This window comes from Pituophis catenifer, unplaced genomic scaffold, assembly GCF_029215685.1.
Source record: "Pituophis catenifer annectens isolate HBS135680 unplaced genomic scaffold, rPitCat1.0.hap2 SCAF_1, whole genome shotgun sequence".
Classification (NCBI taxonomy): Eukaryota; Metazoa; Chordata; class Lepidosauria; order Squamata; family Colubridae; genus Pituophis; species Pituophis catenifer.
In genome coordinates this window covers 243,525,645-243,533,363 of record NW_027256881.1, presented here as the reverse complement: position 1 = coordinate 243,533,363, position 7,719 = coordinate 243,525,645, and the positions used below count along the sequence as shown (strand labels likewise).

General features: G+C 39.8%; 1 long non-coding RNA gene across 1 annotated transcript; it reads left to right on the top strand.

Annotated features, from left to right (window-relative positions):
• Positions 1-4,461: 4,461 nt before the first annotated feature.
• LOC139308820 (uncharacterized) lies at positions 4,462-6,038 on the top strand. Its single transcript, XR_011599756.1, has 3 exons — positions 4,462-4,526; positions 5,353-5,409; positions 5,980-6,038. It is a non-coding gene; the product is annotated as an uncharacterized lncRNA (long non-coding RNA).
• The last annotated feature ends 1,681 nt before the right edge of the window (positions 6,039-7,719 follow it).

Here is a 7,719-nt window from a genome sequence, read left to right as displayed (position 1 = left end):
AATCCTCATGGCACTATCTTCATTTCAATCCCAGCTCCCAACTGGTGTGACCTTAGTTCTAAAGGTGCTTTTTCAATTGGACTTTCTGGTTTTTCTTTGAAGATGTTTTGCTTCTCATCCAAGAAGCTTCTTCAGCTTCGTCTTCAAAGTCCAGTTGCCTCTTGAAAAAGCATCTTTGGGACAACCATGACCTTGATAACTGAGAATCTCCATAGACATCCTTAGTTCTAGTTTTAAAGTAACCTGTTTCCTCTTCTCCTGACACAATTTTGATGTGGACATTATTGGGCAATAAATCATGGTACAGTCATCCATGTGTCAAGTTTCCGAAAGATGCCCTAATTAATTCATGAGCCATGATCCAAACTTCAAAGGAAATATAGTGATTTATTTGGAGCACCATTCCGGCAATACTCGGATGCAGTCAGGACTGACCCCACGTAGATTTACGTTCCCCTATTGTTGTGGAGATGTTGTGGAGATGAGAAATTAAGAAACATCCCAATAGGGCAGACAGAATCAGTTTAATTATTTATTGCAATAAAGGATCAGATCCTGATATAGCTATCAAGTGTCTGAACGCCATATGATTACCTACTCAGAACTTTTATACAGTTTCAAACAAAGGACTCTGTGGAGTCAGCAATTCATATGGTCCTATACATTTATCATTTTTAATTGACATTTCCTAATTACTGAGTTTGCAGAACAGTTATAATAATTCTTCTAAAAAGTTACTGAAGCATATTTTTCAAATTATCTCTGTTACTCTAACCTTCAAGGTGTAAATCACGTAGACTGTTCTTATCTGTGACAACTGAGAGGCCTTGAAGTAAATGTCCTCCCGGAAAGGAATGTCCCTGCTTGTGTTCTGAATATAATTGCAAGCAATTTCTCTCTTACAGTATTAAGAACAAAGAGGGCCCTTCAGTGACTATTTAGCTGGACCCGTGCTTATTATTTATTTTATTTTATTTGTTACCTGTTTCACCATACTATGACCCAGTCTCTCCCCTCCCCCCTGGCCATGTCATAAATCACATTTTCCAATTAACCACTTTGGCTGGCTGTGAAACCCAACACCCTCCTTCTGATTGCGATCAGAAAAATGTATGGAATTCACTTCAGTTCTCCCTCCCTCCTGCTCATGGCAACTTGAAAGCTTTGCAAGTTGACACCATGGGTGTATTGTGCAAACATAGCAAATTAAAATTAAAATAACAGTATAAGCATAGATATGACCCAGCAAATATACCGTAATTGACTTCTAAAGCTAAGATTAAACTGCCACGTTTATGTATATAAAGAAGTGACCCTTAGCTGGCACGATTTCAAAAAGGTTTTGTTTTATGTATGACCTGTTTCTAACGCACTTAAACAATTCTTTTCCCCATCCACAGGCCTGCTGCCTATTCTCTCAGTGTGCTGGCTGGGCTTCTCCCAGTGTGGTTTTTACAATTTTATTTGCGCGGGCTCCCCTGAAGTTGCACAAATACTTGTCACAAAGAGAACTCTGGTCCAGATGTTATTGTGTGTCTCTAACCTGACTCACTTCACTTCCTCCTTACTCTGAAAGGAAAGATTGGGGGTGGGTGGGAAACTCCTATTGCTTTTATTCCGTAATGTTGAGGCTATGTATGTGGTTTGAAATCGAGATCAAATCCTGTAATTCAGGTGACTCTCACCTGATTCTTTACGCTGATTTTGTTTCCTTCTTTCTGATATTCCAGAAAAGTGTTAGTGCAAGTCTTAACAAGATGATGTTCTAAAAATTACCAGTGGTGTCCTTTTATTGTCTTTAATTTAGACCCATCCCAGTTGAAGGGGCAGGGAGGGGGGGAAAAAGAGATAATAGAGCTGAAGCATTCTGTTTTGCAGTGGTTCTTTTGTGGCAGAGAGTCGATTCCATCAGGTAAATAGTAGTTGGTGAAAGTTTATGTACTAACTTTATCACAGTAAATTTTAAGATGCCATGAGACTTGTTTATAATTTTTACAGGTAGTCCTCAACTTATGACCACAATTGAGCTCAAAATTTGTGTTGCTAAGTGAGACATTTGTTGACTTTTACCCCATTTTACAACTCTTTTTTTGCCATGGTTGTTAAATCAATCACTGCAGTTGTTAAATTAGTAACACAGTTGTTAAGTGAATCTGGCTTCCCCAGTGACTTTGCTAGTCAGGAAGTCACAAAAGGTGATCACATGACTCCCAGGACACTGCAACCGTCATAAATAGGAGTCAGTTGCCAAATGTCTGAATTTTGATCACATGACCATGGGGATACTGCAACGGTTGTGTGAAAAATGGTCATAAATCATTCTTTTTCAGTGCTGTTGTAACTTCCAACGGTCACTAAATGAACTGTTGTAAGTCAAGGGCTACCTGTATTGCAGAAAACTAACTTGCATGAATAACTTCCTAAATCTTTAAACATGTTGGTTCTGCATATCATAAAAATATCACTTTATTTGCAAAACTGGCATCGGGTATTCATTGTCTTCATTCTTATCAAAGTACAATTCTATTTTTAAAAAATATTTTGCAGAAAACTCCTTCACTATCAGGAGGACTCTCTCTCTCTCTCTTTCTCTCTCCCTCCCTCCCTCTCTCCAGTTTTTCCAGTCACTTGATTTTACAGTAAAATGGCGCACCACACAATCACTGCTACTTTTTTTTTAAGCACAAGGAAAAGTGGGGCCCAGGAAAAGTAATGAAATAGCAATTAAAAAATCTTTCTGCTGCTTGGCAAGAGTTGCCAAGAGACCTATAACAAAACATAGACATATTGGAAAGAAACACAACAATCATTAAGAAATAATTTTAAGCTGGTTATTTTGCCACAATTTATGTGCTTTTTGATATTAATTTCACATAACTTTATATGTGTGTATATTTTATAAGTATATATGCAATGCACACTTGAACATGCATAACATCTACATATACAAAGATATATATTTAAATATGTACTGAATCCCTTGTAAGTTGTTGCTGAACTGTTTTGACAGAATTTTCTTAACTACATCAGCACGAGCACAGAACAGGTGCATTTAAAATAGGAAGTGCTGAAAAAGTAGCTTTTGCGGGTCGGGGCATTTTAAAAAGTCAAGATGGAGGTTGCAACCATGCAAATTCAAGCTTCACACCTTTGTATATGCATATGATACTAACACGAGTGGGATAGGGATTTGCTTGCATGGTCTCAATTGCCATCTTAAGCTTTTTTGATGCCTCCTCCCCTCTAGGACATCGTTCTGCAGAGAAGCCTTCATCTGATTATAGAAAGCTAGCATGGATGGAGTAAATTATCCTAAAGAAGAAATGCATGCTGAAATGGATTTGATTTGTTTTTATTTATTTTATTTACGGTCTATACATTTTTCAAATGAACAAATCTCTCAGACACGTCAAAGCTTGGCCTATTCAATAATGAACTCGACTAAATTTGAAATCCTTTCAGCATTAAATCCATAAGCATTCCAGTTTTCTACAGATCTTGATTGTCTCAATACAGTTCCTATCACTCTCTGGACATCCTGACTCAATACGATAGAGGTTGTACAGGTAGCCCTCGACTTACGACCACCACTGAGCCCCAAATTTCTATTGTTAAGCAAGACATTTGTTAACGGAGTTTTGCCCCATTTTACAATCTTCCTTACAATGGTTGTTAAGTGAATCACCGCAGTTGTTAGGAACAAGTTGTTAAGTGAATCTAGCTTCCCCATTGACTTTGCTTGTCAGTCTCAAAAAGATAATCGTGTGACCCCAGGACACCGCAATCATCGTAAAGGTGAACCAGTTGTCAAGCATCTGAATGCTGATCATGTGACCATGGGGATGCTGTAAGGGATATAAGTGTGAAAAACGATCATAAATCACTTTTTTTAGTGTCCTCACTTTGAACGGTCACTAAACGAACTGTTGTAAGTGGAAAGACGACCTGTAATCTAACACAGTTGCAGGGCACTCGTTTGGGGAAGGTCAAACACCTGGAAAGCCTCTAACTTTCTCTTCTTATGCACACCGTTTTAAAAAAAGCAATTCTAACTGCAGTTTCGCTTCCCGGAAAAAAAATATGCATATACTTCTTTTCCAGAGGAAACCCAGCTGGCGAATGAAAGCTTAGCTTCTTGGAAAGCCGAGGGCGATCATTTAGCGGGATCACCCTAGACCGGGCGTGAGCACTCAAGATGGGAAAGGAAACTTAAAGTTTCACGAAGGTCACGTGGTTTACAGGAACACCACAGACCAGAGCCGAAGGCGAGCCCGACTTTCTCCTCGCGACTGCGCAGTGCCTCTTGGCAGCGATGGAGGCGAGCGAAAGACATGCTTCCCCCCGCCCTCGCCCGCCCGCCAGGAGACTGCCCATTCGGAGGTGGTTCTCGCTGATTGGCTGTCATTGGCCAATGAACTTGCCCTCCGATTCGTACTATAAACATCATGCAGCGGGCTGGAGTTTGTTTGTTATTTCTGCATTCTCCTCTGTTGCGACATAGAAGATCTCCGCTAGTGAAAAAAAAGGTAATGATTTGTCCTTTTTATGCAGTGGCTTTAACTCGTAGAAGGGAGCGGATTAGCTGAGCCGTAGATGCTTCCACGCAGATGAGGAAGGGAAAAAAAAAACACCAAACCACTTTCTTCTTCTAGGCGGCTATTTTCACCTTTTCTGTGTCTTGCCGGAGCAAGAAGTTTTGCGGCTGCTTTTCTGATAACGGCATCCAATTGTGACATTTTTTCAATTTTAATTTAAATTATTATTTTTTTAAGTTTCCTGAAAATGCATTTACAAATATGAGCCGAAAAGAGTACAACGCGGAGGCAACATCTTTGTGCACCTGACCCAACACGCCCCCTTCCCCCCCCACTATCCTAGGTCGCAGGTGTAGAGATTTGACCGGTCTGTGGTCAGGAAGTACTGGGTGCGATTTGCTCGTCGGTGGTTCCAGGAGCAATGGTTACTCAGTAGATTCATAATTATAATCATAAGTTTATTTGTCAAGCATATATAACAGGTAACAGTATAAACATAATTTGAATACATGAAAAGAGTAAGTAAAAAGGAATATTAGGATAGGGACGGTAGGCACGCTGCTGCACTTATGCACACCCCTTACAGACCTCTTAGGAATGGGGTGAGGTCAACAGTAGACAGCTTAAGGTTAAAGTTTTGGGGGTTTGGGGAAGAAACTACAGAATCAGGTAGTGCATTCCAGGCATTGACCACTCTGTTACTGAAGTCATATTTTCTGCAATCGAGTTTGGAACGGTTTACCTTGAGTTTGTATCTATTACTTGCTGGTGTATTGTTGTGGTTGAAGCTGAAGTAGTCATTTTCCCCTGTTTGCAGTTCCCTCAGCACCTGGGAAGAATTTAGATGCAAGTGGTGATAGCAAAGGACTATATGGTGAGAGAGAATCCTGCAGTATATTGCTTTATATAGTTCTGCAGATTGTATGCAACAAAAATTCTTGCTTGCTGGTAGGAGACCTGCTTAATGTTATCTCTTAATGTGCATATGAATGGGGTATTAAGCAAGTTGGCAACCAGTATAGGGGGGGGAAACAGAATTTTGGAGCCTTTGTTTGCTGCTAAATTTATTTTCAGTAGCATTTGAGCTGATGGAAAGCTATCTCTGTGCTACTAAACACTTGTGTCTGTAACTTTCAATTGGTTGTTTCAATTGTTGCTATATGATGCACTGCAAGGGTGCATCATATGGCAACAGTTTTTGAATTGACATACTTCAGATGGGCTAACTGCAGATGGCCTAATTTACAGAATGCATCCAAAATCCAGGACCTATGACTACTGTGGGGTTAAAATTTGGCAGTTGTGGCCACTTCATTGCTGTTGCAGCCAGCTGTGATCATATGATTGTCATTTCCAATGCTCTCTACCAGGAAATCGGTGAGGAAGTTACTCCTGCTCTCACTGCTCTTTTGCTTGCCAGTAATCATTCTGTTTCTCTATTTAGGTAAGGAAATACTTTTGAAACGGTAATCCAACAGGGCACAGATTGTCTAGGAGCACGAGGTAAAATTTTCTGCTTTCATTGTCAACCTTTGATCTCTTTCTGTAGTTTTGGATGTTGAGGGAAGGAGATGATGAAATATGATGACATCATGCAAATGAGGTTATGTATTATATGACTCTGAATGGTGGGTTGGGCTGAGGGAGAATGTGACGGGCCCAAAGTCACCCAGCCAGTTTTGTATGTTCAGGGATGGACTAGGACTCACAGTCCCCTGGCTTCAAGCACCATGTGTGTTTTGGCACCATTATAATATAGAATAGAATTAATTGAATTGAATTGAATTAATTGAATTCTTTATTGGCCAAGTGTGATTGGACACACAAGGAATTTGTCTTTGGTGCATATGCTCTCAGTGTACATAAAAAGACAAGATACTTATGCTGGAGATGATGTCTGTATTCACTGTTTTGACAAGTGTAGCACAGATTGATAAAAAAAAAAGATTGGTGGTTTCCTAATTTTATTTTTCTCCCCTTCCCCTAAACATCAGCAGTTGGAAGATGATCACTCTCCTTAACAGATAACAGCATAGGAAGGGAGAGAGGAATAAGCAGATTGTGACAGATGGATAGACCTGTAGCTGCAAAACCTGTTCCCAACTTTATACAAGTATTTTGTATGGCTAAATTCAAAGGAGCCCAACTAGCTGCTGACCACTTCTGTGGGGTACACAGTGCAAACCTCTGCTGACTTCCTGGTCAGCTTAGCTTTTGATCCCCACCAAGTCACAGGTGAGTGATACAACAACTCTGATCTGGACTAGAAGGGGTGGCAGGTGAAGCAGAACTGTTTGTTCTTCAAAATTTCTTTCAGATTTTCTGTAACACACAATTAAGGTTTTTCAAAAGTGTACCCCTTGTATATCACACCTGTGATGGTGAAGTTTCCTTAACTAACTGTGACAGCCCTTAAGTGCCACACAATTGTCTTAGTGCAAAAGACCTGCTGTTGTCATTTTCAAGTGCACAATATAACCAGCTGAACATTAGTGCACACATTTGTTGTGGAATACAGTAAAATGATAAAGTAGGTGTGGGTAATGATTTAGAAATATTGTGAGGAGTTGCAAAATCTTTTTATTAATAGCTCTTGTGGGTCTGTTACATAAAGATTAAAAACATCTTTTCACTATGGGCTTCTATCATACCAAACAGGAATTTTCATCTGAGGCAAGTTTTGTTCATTCATTGCTTTAAATATTTATATTCTTCCCTCCTGCAGTTCCTTTGAAATCAACTTTCAGTTTGAGAAAATCAAACTTGCAATATAATCAAAACAGTCAACATCTAAAAATAGTGTGAAATTGTCCTAATTAACATTTCACAGTTTAAAGGGCAGAGATTTTTTTGATGAGATGTTTGAATCCTTATCACATACTATCCCCACCTCAGAAAATCTGAAAGAGAACACCCAGCAACTATTACTTTGGTGGTCAGGCAGATCTATTCAACTAAAGGGACACATGTTTTGGCTGATGTGCCCTTAAGTACAGCAAAATAAGAGCCTTGGTAGTACAGGGGTTTAAGGCACCCTGTTATTAAGCTGGTTATTAAGACCAGCTACCTGCAATTACTGCAGGGTTTGAATCTCGCCAAGGCTCAAGGTTGACTCAGCCTTCCATCCTTTCTAAGGTAGGTAAATTGAGGACCCAGTTGTGGGGGCAATAAGCTGACTTTGTAT